The 17,417-nt window shown below is 38.1% G+C and overlaps 1 protein-coding gene across 3 annotated transcripts in view; it reads right to left on the bottom strand.

Moving 5' to 3' along the window:
• SPIDR (scaffold protein involved in DNA repair) overlaps nucleotides 1-17,417 on the bottom strand; it is a 490,566-nt gene that overhangs the window by 42,905 nt on the left and 430,244 nt on the right. The window lies entirely within an intron of this gene.

Here is a 17,417-nt window from a genome sequence, read left to right as displayed (position 1 = left end):
AGACAGGCAGGATGTGGGGCACTAGCTCTGTATTCCCCTTCTGGGTGTGCCCATACTCCAGGTGAGCCAGGTATGGGGCTGACCCATGGGAGTAAGTCCATGGCCCTGCACAGGCCTGCCCTGAACTCTGAGACAGAGGCTGTATGTGTGCTGATGCCCAGTGCTTATGGAAGCTAAGGAGAACATGAATACAATGAAAAGACATCATTTTCATCTGAGTATATATAAACATCTATGTAAAGACATGGATAGCTTTTGGAATAGGTTGTTCTGACTGATGGCTGAATTTCAAGGAGTGATTTTATATTTAAACCTTCTTTGGTGATGAGGAAGATACTGAAAACAACAGAATGCATACTATAAAACAGCTTTCGGTAATACTGCTGGGATGGTTGTATTCACTGTGAATGCATCGCTAGCTGGGCCTGAACCTTAGCAGCTGTACACAGGTACTCATGCAGCCCTCTAGGCATTCTCCTGCAGGGACATACCTTTCCCAAGGTTGAGTAGCCAGCAAGGGTATCAAATCAGGCATTTTGACCAGAGACATTTCCCTACTAAGAATATCCCACAAATACTTTATAGATGTAGGGAATAACATTTTCCAAGGCTAGTCAACAGAATTTCAGGAAGGTACTTTTCAAACTGTAGATAGCTGGAGAAACTGAAAAAAAAAAAAAAATGAGCTTTTTGAACCATTCCTTTCAATGACTGCTATAATTATGTAAGATAAATTTCTAACTCTGGAATGCCTCATATTGCTTATATTAAAAAATGTTCTTCTTGAGGAGCCTGGGTGGCTCAGTGGGTTAAAGCCTCTGCCTTTGGCTCAGGTCATGATCCCAGGGTTCTGGGATCAAGGCTCACATCAGGCTTTCTGCTCAGCAGGGAGCCTGCTTCTCCCTCTCTCTCTGCCTGCCACTCTGCTTACTTGTGATCCCTGTCTGTCAAATAAATAAATAAAATTTAAAAAAAAAGGTCTTCCTAATGCCAACTCTTTCTTAAAGATTCGAGACATAAAAATATTAACTAGCACAATTTTGTATAGAGTAAGTTCTTTGCAAGTTTCTGTTCTACCCTAGCAGGAAATCTCTCTCTCTCGCTCTCTCTCTCTCACGCACGCACGCACGCACGCACACACGCACACACACACACACACACTCTACTTGGGAAATAGGGAATTCCTGCAACATGTTGCTATCTGCAAGTCTGCAAAGTTCTAGGTCTTTCTTGTGTCCAGGTGGTATTTATTATTTCAAAAGTGTCACATGTTTTATTCACTCACCAGTGTGGAGGCAGGAACACCCACGTTTCCACAGAAAATCTGTCAGCCCGTATTTTTTGATACATGTTTTTTACCAAACATTATTACAAGTATGCTGATTCTTGAAAAAACAAAACAAAACAAAACTGCCTCCTTACAATTGACTATCATGACTTCACATACCAAGTAGCCTCCTTTCATATACTCTAAGACTGAAATAATTTACAATGGGGTGTCAAATAATAAAGAAGAAAACAATAAAACACTCTTTACCAAGTGAGTGGGTTCCAATCTAATTAATCAATCAATCTGCACTACTGCGTGGACAGCTTCAGGGGAAAAACTATGGAAACACAGGGGCACAGGACCTTTTCCCCAGCTACTGGGGCAGGAAGCAATGTCAGCCACCACCCTACCTGCCCACCCCCCTCATCCCACGTTCTGAAACTGGCATTTCTAAGCATACATCATAGAGAGGGAGCCTGCAGCAGGGAGGCGCTCATGCCTTACCTCCACCCCCGGACCCCTCCAATCACGGAAAGTAACTGAGGGAAGGTGGTGGTTTATTTTGTGATCCAGCACTTGGTGTGGGCCACACTACCCTGTACCCCTGAGCCCAACCCAAGCACAATCAAACTAGATTAGGCTTCAGGACTCCATAAAAGAAGCAGAGTTTGCTGTGGAGCCATTTAAAAGTATGTTTAAGGTCAAATATTTACTCTTGATGATCTCTGAAATGGATAAAATAGTATCTGCTTTAAGGGGTTATTCTGAGGACTATATACATCCAGCATGGTATCTGGCATACAATAAATAGTAGCCCTTGTTATTATAAACACCCTTTTGACTTTTACATTTTACTGTTTCCCTGGATGCCTGGGTTAATCTCATTACCTCTAAGCACATTTCTTGGACCTGGGGGAGGGAGACCCAGACTCCCACTGTGCTGGGCGTGGTCCCAGGAGAGCTAAGGGTCATTTCAAAGAGGCTTATGATGCTCCATGAAGCCTGCCTGTAGGGTTATGAAAACAAGTCTAGTTACATACTCTTGGCCCAAGCAATTCCACTTTGGGAATGCCTTCCCAAATCAAAGTACCCATTCATGACCTCAGGGTATTAAAGGATTTCTTAAACAAGTGAAATGAAAGCAGTTACTGTAAAGGAAAAGATTGACAACTTTGATAAATTAAGTTTTATTTCAGCTAATAAAAAAAGAACAAAAAGACATACCACCTATATAATACATAAACCATATAGAACCACTGAAGGACTCATATTCAGAATATATAAAGCTCAATACTCCAAAAGAACAACAAGCAACAGACTTGAAGAGACCAAAGAGGAAATACAAATGTCCAATAAACACAGCAAAACTTTCTCAGCCTCAGTAAGTAAGCAAGGAACTGCAATTTAAACAAAAATGAGATTCTACTATAATTCCATCAAGCTGAAAAAGAACAAAGTTTGGAGAAAATAAGGAGAGGACATCTAAAAATACCAAATAATGGAAAGAAAGTAGAGCAGCAAGAACAGTTTACAGTGCTAACAGTCCAGGAGACTGGAACTCCTGCTTTTGGAAACCAGTTTAGCATTACCTACTGAGGGTGAACAAGCCCCCTCCTCCCCACCATGACAGGCACACACTTGTACACTAGGGGCCACAAATCACTGGGCTTATGCCACTGTCTGTAATGTCCAGAAATGCCTAGAATGATTATATGAAGGAATAGCCTGTGGTAAGTGCACAAATCTAGAATGAAAATGAACAAATCAGAGTCACCTACAATAAATGCATGTATCTTACTAGGTTCATTGGCATAAGAAAGTATCAACAACACACAGGTGCTCAAAGTGAGGGCCCCCAATCTGAGTTTCTCAGGGCTGTGTATGGTTGGGGACTGTTGCATCTCTTTGGCAAGTGAAAGAAGCAAAATTTAAGAATACACATATATGGTAGCATCTCTATAAAGGTAAAAACCAGGCAAAGCTAACTACATTTTTAAGAATGTATGTAAAATGCTAAAACTATAAAGAAAAACACAGAAGAAGTCTGACGACTGAGATGACCTCCAGCGGAGGGACAGGAGATGTCACCAGGAAGGACACATACTGGGGGTGGGTTGTGGACACTGATCATGTTTTGTTTCTTGAATTCTGTAGTGGCTTCATGGGTGTCCTTTATAATTATTCTACACTCTATAATTATGCATTTTTCATAGTTTGTTATATTTCACAGTAAACAAGTTTAACTTAAAAGATCAATAAATAAAGCAGACATATATATTCTCACACAAGGATGTTTGTTGCAGTTTGAAGTGGAAAAACTGGAAACAACCGGAATGTCTGACAGGAATCCTTACGATATTATTAAGTGAAAAAAAGCAAACCCTATCTCTTGTTTAAAGATGTGTTTACATTCATGAAGAGAGGTATGAAAGATCACACTCACTGGTATGAATACCAAGTGGAAAGAGAGATCATTAACTTTCCTTTAGTCTTTCTATTAATTATTTGAACAGCAACAACCATGGTTATATTATTATCTTATTTGCAGATAATATTGAAAGTTCTAGTGTGAGGTTTTTACAAATGTGTGATCCACGTTCAGTGGCCTTCATGATGATCCACATCATTGTTGGCAATTCTAGGAAGGAAGCAAATTGCCATTTTTAAAATGGTAATGAAAATTACCCTTCTTGGAATTTGTATTTTCCTTAATAAGTGTCTAAGTAACTGAAAAAAGAAACTCTCTAACTAAACCTGAAGCACTCAGTGTATTTATTTACTATGGATCTGATACTATTCTTGGTTACTCAAGATAATTCTAGTGTAGATAGCTTATTGCTATTGTTTAACAAAAACAATGGAAAATCTAAATTAATACCAACACCACTAACAAAAAGTAATCGGATTTCTTATTTAAGGGCGAGGGACTATAATTATAAAGTGAGTGGGAAAGTTACAGAAATGAATTCCCCTAAAACTGGAAGTAATTAAATGTCAGCGGCAATACTGAAGATGCAGGCTTTGGATTTTGATGGTCCTGGCTTGAGGCCCAGTTCACATATGTGGAGCCAAATTATTTAATTTCAGTGAGCTTCAGGATCTTCATTCAAAACAGAATAACATCACCTAATTTGCCAGCTAGCTCGATGGTTAAATGAAAGATAGACCTTAGTGACACTGAAACTTTTTCTTTCTGTGCCCCATATTAACAGACAGATGTTTCTTTGGCAAATTCATAAAGATTTAAGAGTATTCTAACTAAAATTAAAAGTATAAGATTCTCAAAGAAAAAAAGTTTAAGATTCTCCAATCTGAAAGGCCAGCTAATGATGGCATATTTAAATTAAGTATTTGATTTCATATTCGAGATTAACAAAAGAACACACTCCCATTCAGCTTCTGAATTACATTGTTAACTGTGCCCTCATAATAACTATTGCTGCAGGCTATTAACCTGAGAGAGGGAGGAAAAACTATATTCCTATGTAAAATGTTTATAGGAGCAATTAATCCTCAATAATTACTTTGAAACTATGCTGCTAGAGCCCTAAGGAGCCAGGCAGAGACACTGTAGTTGTCTCCACTCATCCACCTTCCAGGAATAAACAGAATAGCTCCACATAGATTTGTTGTCACATTTCAATTGTACTTTAGATTTCTATTTTTTTAAAAAGTTCAAAAGTTTTAAAACTACTAGCCTACTGGTAGATAATTATGCTTTTTATGAGGAAAAGGACAGCAGGGGGAAGAAAGAGGAATTGTTGAGACTTTCAAGAGAAGGAATGAATGAAAAAGAAAAAAAAAAACCAATAAACCCTGTTCATTTACTGAATTCTAGAGTTACTGTGCTGCAAGGCAAGTTAACTAGATAAACTGCTAACCTGGAGGGACAGGTACTGGTTGTTTTTGTGTTTTTTATCAGCTGATCTTCCTTCTGGTTTCTTTGATCCTTGTTTTAACTAAATCTCTCTGTACTTTTAAATCTACTGGTTTTATTATCTATTCTTTCCCATTATGATTGGGCAATTGATAAGGTCTGGCAATTTCCAACTGGATTTCTATTCTTTTTGGAAAAAAGGGGAACCCTTCCAATTTCTAATTATCATTCTTCTAAATTACTCTGTTGTTTTTCTCTTTCCATTTTATTTATAAAAAACAAGACAACAAAGTCTTAGATCAATTCAGGCCGGATTTCTACTTTTCAGTTAATTAGAAATGAAAAAATAAAGTAGGAGGAAGAAGGAAAGAACCACTGTTTATATGGTGTTTCAGACTGTACGAAACACTTTTATGTATTATCTCATTAAATTATCCTAACAGTCTTGGGAAGTAAATGCTATTTATTCTGATTGATAACTAAGAATGGGATTAGTTTCAATCAATCATCACATAAAAGCTAATATATGAATCAGATATATTGATTCTGAGACCAGTGCCCTTTATCAACACTGAACCCCCGTTGCCTCTGCTCAATGTCCAGCAAAGTTCTTGGAAGTTTGAGTTTTGTTTTTTAACCAGCAGGTCCCCTTGCATAGGCCTGGCAGATACAGTTAATGTAATTACAAATTAACTTGGTTTTATTTTGACTCTTGGTTATGAGAGAGTATGTAGTGAAGTCAGGGAGGAAGATCAAAGATATTTTTGACATTAATACTAAAAAAAATATTTCCTATGGCCAAGAAATATGTGTGACTATTTTGGTTCTGACTTTATCATTTGTTTGTCAGGTTTTTACTGAAAACTATATTAACTGCTACAAAGGACATAGGGAAAAATAATACTTGGCTTCTGAATGGTAGTTGTTTTTGGTCAAAAGTTAATGAGAAAATAAATTTATGGCTGGGAGAACGCTCTCCTATGGATGTCTGCCTGGAAACCTGATGAACCTGTAAGTCACACCATGAAGGCCTTCTTGTTGAAGCTTTCCTACTGACTCAGGCAAATGAGGGGGATATCCACCCACTCCAGCAAAAACCTTATGATACTGTGATTGTTTCCAAACAGCCTCTCTGCTAGAATGTGAACGCTCTGAAAACTGAAACTAGGACATCATCCATGTGTCCACAGTAAGGTGATATGTTAATGAATAAGGGAAGAAAAAGAAACATGTAAAAGTCTATAGTCAAAACAGAATTTCTTTATCTAATGGACTACAATGCAAATTTGTTTTTACTGAATAGTTTTTCTAAGTACTATTAGGGCAGTAGTCTTGACAATGGTTAGTGCTTGGCATGTGACCTTCAAAGAGAATCTCTTAGGTGGTTTGTGGTTGTCATTCAAACTTCCTGTGATCAATCTGGTGGGCGTGCCAAGCCTTACTGCAATCTCTTGTTTTCTTCTCTTTGTATGCTTTAATCAATGTCTTAATTTTCACTATCACTGATAATAAAAACAAATTAGAGGAGCTACAAAATAGCTTTCTTACCTTAAGGATCTCTCATTGAAAGATAAAGGTGATGAATGATTTAGTGGGGTGCCCATTTTCATAAATCTTTGTCTTAATTTCCCCAAAATAACAGTTAAGGTTAAATAAATGGCATTTCCTTTCTGAGCCCCTATTCCCTAGTTATCCCTTTTTGATATATGTGAAATTATGCCCAGAGGTTCCATTTAGAAACTATTTTTCTCCACCTGGATTTATGAAACATTTGTAGCCGTTTTCATAATTCCATGTAAGCACATTTTAGGCAACTGGTTCATTCTTTTTTCCTTTTTAAAAATTGAGGTAAAATTCATACAACATAAAATTAATCATTTTAAAGTACATGATTCAGGGAGCATTTAGTACATTCACAATGTGGTAAAACAATCACCTCTATCTAGTTCCAAAACATTTTAATCATCCCCCAAAGCAGGCCCCGTACCCATGAGCAGTTGCTTCCATTCTTTCCTACACCTAATTCCTGGCAGCCACCAGTCTGCTTTCTGTCTTCAAGAAAAACAGGCATTTCATATAAATGGAATCATATAATATGTGACCTTTAGTGTCTGGGTTCTCTCTCCTAGCACAATGTTTTCAAGGTTCATTCATATTGTAGCATGTGTCAATATTTCACTCTTTCAACTCAGTTTATTTTTAACTTACTAAAAACCTTTTTTGTTTGCCACTTTATTTACTCTCTGGAATACATGCTTTCCTTTACTTCTGATTATATTTCTTTTATTTTTCAGATTGGGATTATTCATAATTTTTTAAAAATTTGGGCATAGTCGACACAATGTTACATTAGTTTCAGGTGTAGAACACAGTGATTCAATTTCTCTATACATTATGGGCTATACTCAGCCCATACGTAGCCACCATCTATCATCATATAAAGCTATTGCAATGTCACTGACTATATTCCCTATGCTGTACCTTCCATCCCTGTGACATATTCATTCCATAACTGGAAGCCTGTACCTCCACTCCCCTTCTCTGATTTTACTTATCTCCCCACCCCCTTTCCCTCTCGCAACCATCAGTTCTTTGTATTTTATAGGACTGATTCTCCTGTTTATTCATTTGTTTTGTTTTTTAGATTCCACATATGAGTGAAATCATATGGTATTTGTCTTTCTCTGATTTATTTCACTTAGCGTAATAGGTTCAACTATGTTGTTGCAAATGGAAAGTTTCAACCCTTTAAACAATCTTGAGAAAAAAGAACAAAGCTGGAGGTATCACCGTCCCAGATTTTAAGATACACTACAAAACTATAATAGTCAAAATAGTATGGTACTGGCACAAAAATAAATATGTGGATTAATAAGAGAGCCTGGAAATAAGCCCTGCTTATATGGTCAATTAATCTGTGACAAAGAAGGCAAGAATATACAATGGGGAAAAGACAGTCTCTTTGATGGATGGTGCTGGAAAACTGGAGAGCAACATGAAAAAGAATGAAACTGGATCACTTTCTTATACCATACACAAAAATAAACTCAAAATGGATTGAAGACCTAAACATGAGACCTGAAACTATAAAGAGCCTAGATGAAAAACAGGCAGTAATTTCTTTGACAATGGCCAGAGCAACATTTTTCTAGATGTCTCCCGAGGCAAGGGAAACAAAACCAAAAAAACTATTGGGACTACATCAGAATAGAAAGCATTGGCACAGTGAAAGAAACTACCTATTGAATGGGAGAAGATATTTGCAAATGACATATCCAATAAGGAGCTAATATCCAAAATATATAAAGAACTTATACAACTCAATACCAAAAAAACAGTCCAATTAAAAAATGGACAGAAGACCTAAATAGACATTTTTCCAAAAAACACATCCAGATGCTAACAGACATGTGAAAAGATGCTCAATGTCATAAGTCATGAGGGAAATGCAAATCAAAACTACAATGAGAAATCACCTTTTATCTGTCAGCATGGCTAAAATGAAGAAGATAAGGGGCGCCTGGGTGGCTCAGTGGGTTAAACCGCTGCCTTCGGCTCGGGTCATGATCTCAGGGTCCTGGGATCGAGTCCTGCCTCGGGCTCTCTGCTCAGCAGGGAGCCTGCTTCCCTCTCTCTCTCTCTCTCTCTCTGCCTGCCTCTCCATCTACTTGTGATCTCTCTCTGTCAAATAAATAAATAAAATCTAAAAAAAAAATAAAATAAAATGAAGAAGATAAGAAATAACATGTGTTGGTAAGGATGTGGAGATGAAGGAACCCTTGTGCACTGTTGGTGGGAATGTAAATTAGTGTAGCCACTGTGGAAAACAATACGGAGATTCCTCACAAAATTAAAAATGTATCAATAATTCCACTACTGGGTATTTACTTAAAGGAATTATGAACAGTAATTAAAAAAAATATGCATCCCTATGTTTATTGCAGCATTATTTACAATAGCAAAGATATCTAAGCAACCCAGGTGTCCACTGATAGATGGATAAGGAAGATGTGGTTTATGTATACACATACAATGGAATATTACACAGGCTTGTGATTATACTTCTGTGTTTGCACAGAGGTAGTATTTTGGAGCTGGAATCCAATTCGTTTGTTTTTTTCTGGCAAAGTTTTAGCCTCAATCAGATTTTACAGGAGAGCTTTGGAGAACAAACTATAGATTAGATTTTGTCCAAACCTGAACAGGAATTGGGCTTTCATAAGTCACTCATTGGCTAAGGGCCACCTAAACTAAACTAAGGGGGACTCAAATTCTCAGATACTTCCAGCTGTGTCACAAGCAGACAAAACATTATCTATGGCGAGGGCAGTCTTTTGAAGACAGATAGATGTGGGCCCACAGATGCAAAAGTACAAAGAAGCTGGGAATGGGGGTGAGTACAAAAGAAATGACATAAGGGCTTTAAAGGGGATCTGGTCCAATATCAGTAGTTGTTTGCTACATGAATTATTTATTAATTCTGATTAAGTGATTCTCAATCATTAAACAAATGATTCATTTAGTGATTCTGAAACATTTTCATTTTTAAAGAATTGTTCTTTAAATAATTATTTTAAAGAATTATTCTTTAAAGATGTTCAAAGGGAAAAACTATCTTTGTCTACAAAGTTAAAAATAAAAGCATCCCTGAAAGGGAAAGTAATAACCTCAAACCTAAAGAGGCCTGAAGGTTATTTGGTCTAGTCATTTCATTTCCAGATGCATCAGAGGCCAGAGTTACTGGTATTGGTAGCACAGACAGGAGTACAGTCTAGGTCTCCTGATTTCAAGTTAAGGCTCTTTCCACTCTGCAGAATGTCCATTTGGGTGCGCCCAAATGAGAGAACACCACAGCAACAAAATAAGGGGGTGCGGGCAGCACAGATATATAAGAAATTCTCTATAATGTCAGGAAAGAAATACATCAGAACCAACAACATACATACACAATATTAACTAAGAAAGGTTGAAGAAGAAGGGGGGTTTACAATCTTGAAAAGATTTGCTTACTTCTATTTACTGTTTTATTCTTGTTTATGCTTCCCTGTACAATTGTTAAATAGAGACCAAAAATAATCCCACTTTAAAGGACAACAGAAAGATTTAATTTTGAATTAAAATACTCATGTCAAGAAACAATGGCAGAGAGAAAACAATAAAATCTATAGGGAAAACACAAAACATACTTCTAAACTGATTAAGGACTTAAATTAATACCATGATGCTTGTCTAGGGGGAGCTTCCTTTTGCTTCTTTGAGCATTATTGGTTTTAAGACTTAGTACATTCTCTTTTACTGACATTTTATTCACCTTCCAGAAACTTAAGTGAATGCCAGGAACAATTTTATTTTTCAAAATCATGAAATTATTATTAAGAACATCCCTTAAAAGGAGGGTTTCCAACCACAGCAATTAATAAGAGTTTCTGGACCTCAAACCCCAAGGGAACTATGTGGCTCTTTAAAAGGGTGGCCTTTTTGAAGAAGGAAAATCAAAGGAAGGAAATTACTACATAAGTTTCTTACCCAAGGAGAGCTCTCACTACCACATATTTCCTGTTAAAGGAACATCTGAAATGGTTCCTCAATAATAACCCTAACCCAACCCAGTCAACTTGCATTGAATAATTTCTAATGATTCCCTTCAATTGCACTTCTGTGCACTCTGGGTCACACCCAGCTGAAGCAAAGGCAAAGGTCTACACAGGAGACTGAACTCCATAGTGTCATATCACACTGGAGCTTGACTATAGCCCACTGTGTGACCCTGGGCCAATCATCCTCACCTCTATGATGGGGGTGAGAACAGAGTCTTCTCCCAATGCATGAAAAACTTTTTTCTGTGAAATATTAAGTAATGGACATTCACACTTTCCCCGTCCTTGATAAAGTGTTTTCACAGCACAACCCCATGCATGTCTCCTTAAACGCTGTGAGGAAACCAAAGGTCTATGTCCAGAGGTTGAAAGAGACTGTGGCCTTCATCTGCACTGGATACAAGGTTTAAGACCAAATGGTTTCCATTCTTCCTGATAAAATTGAGCTCTAATCATTACCACTTATTATGTACAAAAATATACATTCAAATCCTTTGGAAGAAAATTCCAAGATAAACCCAAGGAAACAACTACTGTCCATTTCAAAAATATTTATTATGAGTGTGTCAGATGCTAGGAAATAAAATGGTGAATAAGAAACAGCACCTACCCTCACAGAGCCTAACAATGGGCAGACCAGTCTGAAATACTGGCCACCAGGCATTCTAATCAATGTCAACTTTTATTGATTGTCTACATCATGCAAAGGAATGTGACGATGACCAAGACAAGGTCTGATGTCTGGGTGTGACTCAGAGTCAGTCACGTTGTACAGGCCAGCTTGGGAAAGCCATTCCAAGATTCCCCATGAAAGCCTTGATGTTTGTACCTTATTACTAAAAAAATAGACCCATTCAAATTATGTCTATGATGGCATTCTTATTTACATTAAAGTATACCTTTCTATACAGGTCAGCAGGAATCCCAAGAGTCCTGGGCATGGGCATTGAAGTGAGTAGCACTATGACCACTGGGTACCCAGGAGGAGGAGGGGAGGGGGTGACCCAGCAGGAACTGCTGCAGGGAGATAAAGGAAGCAGTACTGGGTATAGGTGTCAGGATTCTTATTGGAGAAAGCATCTTAAGACTGGCCTGTGAGAGAAAGGTTAGGCTCAAATAGGGCCCAGGAGAAAAAGCAAAGTGTTCTAGGCCTAGGGCATGTCCCTGAGTGGTAGGACTAAAGGGCACAAGTGCAGCAGGCTGGGGACTAGCATGTAAAGGACTTTTGAATCCTGACTATGAGGTTAGTGTTTGAACCGAATGACTAAACTTGGCTTCTAGTATAAAAATTATCAGTACTTAATCTGTTACCTTTAAAACAAAAGTTGATAGTTAAACAATAACTATTAACTGGATCATTCTCTGAAATGCACCACCCCACACACAAAGTGCTCACCCCTCACTCTATCTGGAAAGCTGACCAGACAGCAGCTGCTCTCCTTATCTTTAGTCTGGCCCGAAAAGGAGATAATGGAGACAGTCTTCCCTCCCTTCCTCATTCTAGTCCTTAGCCCCAGGCTTTTCCTATTCTCTTCAGGGCTCCTAAAACTTGACCTGCTCTCCAAACACCCCACCCCCGCAAGGTGGCTACTTATCAGCCCACAGGCTTCCGTATTAGGCACTTGCCAGGCAGTGCCTGCTTGGGTCACCCCTGGCTTTCCTGCTGGTCCTTGATCTCTTGGAGGGAAGTCTATTTTTATACTCCTGGTGGAGCTGTCTGTATGTAGCAGAAATTAAGATTAGTTCCTAACTGGTTCTTTGTTCTCCTCTCAATTGCTACAGAAGTTTCCAAATCTGTAGCCCTGCCCCAACCTCTCCCTCTATATTAATCCATTATAGGTACAACAGCAGGATAATCTTTTTTTTTTTTTTATTTTTATTTATTTATCTGACAGAGAGAGATCACAAGTAGACAGAGAGGCAGGCAGAGAGACAGAGAGAGGAGGAAGCAGGCTCCCTGCTGAGCAGAGAGCCTGATGCGGGACTCGATCCCAGGACCCTGAGATCATGACCTGAGCCGAAGGCAGCGGCCTAACCCACTGAGCCACCCAGGCGCCCCTTTTAACAGCAGGATAATCTTAACTCCATTTTTGTTTTTATTATCTCTTCTTTTCTTCTCTCAAAAACTCACAGTGGCCCTAATTTTCTCTTAGACTGATGTGGAATCCCTAAGAATAGTTAGTCTTTATCTTATTGACTTTATACCCCAGTATATTCTGGTTTAGGATAAATCCCAAAAATCTAGCACAGAGCTCAGTGCCACAGCCATTAGTCAGGGGCATAGCACCAAGAAGCACTAAATCCTTACAGAATGAACTATAGAAGCACTAAATCATTATTATAGAATGCATTATAGAAGCACTAAATCATTATAAAATAAATAAGTGAATTATCTTTTCAATAAACCCTCTCATTTCCTCTTCTGAATACATCTCTCCTGATCCTAGGTGTATGTCTTCACAGATAACATCTTACCAATCTGAAGACAGCTTTTCCTTCTGACAGGTCAGGACGTCTATAGCATTTGTTCTCACTAACTTCTTTTATGAAATCTGAGATCAGCCAGTTAGGATCTAGTCACTTAAAACATTCATGTCAACTTCTTCCTTGTCATTCTGCATACTCAGGTAGAGCCTCCTGTACATAGTGAGTACTGACTAAATACTCTTCAATAAAACCTTTTCTTAAAGGGCGAGTCAACAGGTCTAAATCAAATAGTACCTACAAATTAGTCATTTTAGACACAGAGATCAGTGGGTTTTAACAAGTTGGGACATAAATACAAGTAGGATTCTGAACTGAAAGAATTTCCCCTCCCCCACAAAAAATTTGGCTAGCCATATTTTCCATTTCTATAGGGTTAACACATATTTTAGGAATCCTTTTCTCCCTTAGTATTGCCCTATCATATAAAAATAAAAATGTAAAATAATCAACAATAAAAAGATAAAGTGCATACATAGAATTGTGATATCAAAGTCATGTGACTTTTCCGCTTGCTTGACCCACTAAACTGCTGCACAGGCCACATGGGAAGACAAAGTTCAGGGGACATGTCTTAGGAAGAGAGAGTCACTGGACAAGTAATAGCAGGGAGTGCTCTAGAGAAGAAGAAAGCATGGGCAGAGCTCCACATTCTGTTTAATGAGCATGCCTCAGCAGTGGTGTTTTTGTTTTTGTTTTTTGAAAACGGTCTTTTTTTCTTTAAATACAGGCTATTTTTCTGAGTCTTTTTGCTTTCAGCAGTCAGTTTGGACATCCAACTCCAAAAATATATCAGAGAAATAGAAAAGATATGATTGTTGTTTTTCTGCAAGGCTTCCCAAATGAGGCAGGTGGACAGAGCAGCCCATACACCAGTCCAACAGCATGCCTGACTCAATAGCTCTGAGGTCATCGGTCCACTTCATAGCCCTTGTAGGGAGTAGTAATTTTCCATCACGAGAAGCGTGGATCAGATGAAATTGGTAGCCAAGATCTAAAAGACTTCATGACTTAGCCCAAACACAACTATTTTCCAACTGGCAAAAAAGTTATTTTCTGTATTAGATACTAGAAGTATATAGTTATAATTAATCATTTTAGCTTGAATTTTCGGAAGTAAACATATTTTGTTAAGGTTTATGAGAAATATATTTTGTTAGAGTTTATGGGAGTTGCCATGAAACACAATAATTTGGGGGAAAATAAGAGACAATTTGTTTTTACTGGGCCATGGATGGATGACTGACAATGGATGATATCACCAAATAGGCAATAATAACATCCAGCATTCCTAAATGATATAATAATTTGTTTTGAAGAAATATAGTTTCCAAAGAAACAAAAAGACAATCTAAACATATTATTTGGATAGCTGTGTGCCAAAATAAAATTAAATATATAAGTAAAGAAATTAATCCCAACCTAAAAAAAAAATCAAATATTTAGTCACAACCCTAAAAATGGTATGGATTCCAGAAAGTTTGTTTGTAAATGAATTATTTGCAATACTCAGTACATTTCCTGTGGAAAAAACATTTCCTGTGGGGATGTTGTGGATAGTAGTAGGGCTCCCCTTGTAACCTACAAAAAAATAGATTAAATCGTAGGAACACATAAGCATAATGGTAAAAGAACATCAACTTTACAGAGCCAAAGACTTGAGATTGCAGTGGCTCTGTTATTTACCAGTAGAACTGCCACTAGAAGTTATGTGCTACAGTCTCTAGCAAGAAGTAAGGCTCCCAGAGCAGCTGCTGTCTAGCCCAGAGCACACCAGAAAAGCAGGCAGCTAGAGAAGCTCTGCTGCCCCTTAGGAAGGATTTCCTGTGATGGAGAGCCCACCTACATTCTGTTGTGCTCAGGTGGGAGGCTTATGTGTAGAATTAATGTCAAGGAAGATTACTTCCCAATGGCCCTGATTGAATTAATGCTATCAAGTCAAGATGTTGGGGCAGTGAAACCATTTGTTGTTAACTACATAGTCTTTTCAGATGCTTGTAATTCTTTTTTTTAAATTTATTTTTATTTATTTATTTTTTAAGATTTTATTTATTTATTTGACAGAGAAAGAGAGGGAGTGAGATCACAAGCAGGGGGAGTGGCAGAGGGAGAGGGAGAAGCAGCTCCCCGCTGAGCAGGGAGCCTAATGAGGGGCTCTGAGCCGAGAGAAGATGCTTAACCAACAGAGCCACCCAGGCGCACCCAAATGCTTGTAATTCTAAAACTTAGGACTAAAATGAGGTTCAACCTTAATAAAGATATGTTTCATGTGAAACTTAAGCTTTTCACACATGCAGATATGCTTTCTAAATATCTGGGTAAATCTCTCTCCACTCCCAATATATAAGGCAATTAATTGTATTATAATACAGCCACCCTTTTATAAACAAAAGGAAGCATTTGTTATAAGACAAATCTGCATGGATCAATAAAATGTCCTTATATCTACCTACCCAGGGCTTATAGGGGGCATCTTTCTATGAAATACATGTTTTTCAGGAAAATAAGCTCTTGGGCAGAGCCATCACTCACCTGCATAGTACCATATGAAAGCCCGATGAGACATGGAGTTGTGGTCTCTGGAAATGCTGACTGCCTACAGAGGTCAGTCAGGACAATACTCTAAATGCTCACAGTTCAGAATGACCATGCCTGGAAATGTTCATTATGTAAACCACTGGAGGATGCTATCAATAACTGCTTCAAAATCAGAACATCAGATATTCATAATGGGTTTTTTTCTCTCTCAGATACTGGTATAAGTGCAGATGTTACTATCATCAAGTAAAAAATTAACACCAAGAGAGTTAAAATAACACACTATTCAAGGAAGGAGAGATTACAGTAAGATAGAGAAAATCTCAAATATACTGTTTACACTAATTCTCTATATTACTGGATAGTTTGATTAAAAATGTTTCTTCTGGGCGCCTGGGTGGCTCAGTTGGTTGAGCGACTGCCTTTGGCTCAGGTCATGATCCCGGACTTCCAGGATTGAGTCCTGCATCGGGCTCCCAGCTCCTTGGGGAGTCTGCTTCTCCCTCTGACCTTTTCCTCTCTCATGCTCTCTCTCACTCATTCTCTCTCAAATAAATAAAAAAAATCTTTAAAAAAATAAATAAAAATGTTTCTTCTTTCCCTAATTTATAGATTTAGGATGATTATTGGAGATGTAATAGCCATAGTTTGAACGAGATCTACCTTGCCTATCCAAAACCACATTTTAAGGTGGAGTGCCATGAAACTTGACAGAGAACAAAACTTTCCTACTATGGAAAGCAAAAAGATGTGACAAGAATTTTGTTGAAAGCTTATAAAATGTCTTTATACTAAGTTATATTGTCATTTACATAAACTGACTCATGCAAAGCTATCTTATTTTTTAACTGGAAAACATACAGAAAAAAAATCTTAGAATTAAAACACACATACATAACATTTTTTATCATCTTAATTTTTAATAAAATTTGGAATCACTAAACCTAATTTTTTAATAAAATTAGGAATCTTGGGACGCCTGGGTGGCTCAGTGGGTTGGGCCGCTGCCTTCGGCTCGGGTCGTGATCTCAGGGTCCTGGGATCGAGCCCCGCATCGGGCTCTCTGCTCGGCGGGGAGCCTGCTTCCTCCTCTCTCTCTGCCTGCCTCTCTGCCTGCTTGTGATCTCTCTGTCAAATAAATAAATAAAATCTTTAAAAAAAAAAAAATTAGGAATCTTGTTTTGTTATCAGTTATAATTTTTTCCCTAGAAGTACTTTATGGGCTTGACTTAGCTCTGGCCTAGTTTTACAGGCAAACTCTAGGATCCTAGTTTATTGTCTTTAAAATAAGAGATAAGAGGAGCTTGGGTGGCTCAGTGGATTAAGCATCTGACTCTTGATTTTGGCTGAGGTCATGATGTCAGGGTTGTGAGATTGAGCCCCACCTCTTGCTCCATGCTCAGCAGGGAATCTGCTGGAGATTCTCTCTCTTTGCCCTACCTCCCCCCCACTTATGCTCTTTTTCCCCCTCTCTCAAATAAAAAAGTAAATCTTTTTTTTTTTTTTAAGATTTTATTTATTATTTGGCATACAGAGATCTCAAGTAGGTGGAGAGGCAGGCAGAGAGAGAGAAGAGGAAGCAGATTTCCCTACTGAGCAGAGAGCCCGATGTGGGGCTTGAGCCCAAGACCCTGGGATCATGACCCAAGCT

This window comes from Lontra canadensis, unplaced genomic scaffold, assembly GCF_010015895.1.
Source record: "Lontra canadensis isolate GAN:19392208 unplaced genomic scaffold, GSC_riverotter_1.0 scaffold121, whole genome shotgun sequence".
In the NCBI taxonomy this organism is placed as follows: Eukaryota; Metazoa; Chordata; class Mammalia; order Carnivora; family Mustelidae; genus Lontra; species Lontra canadensis.
This window is presented reverse-complemented; position numbering and strand designations above follow the sequence as displayed.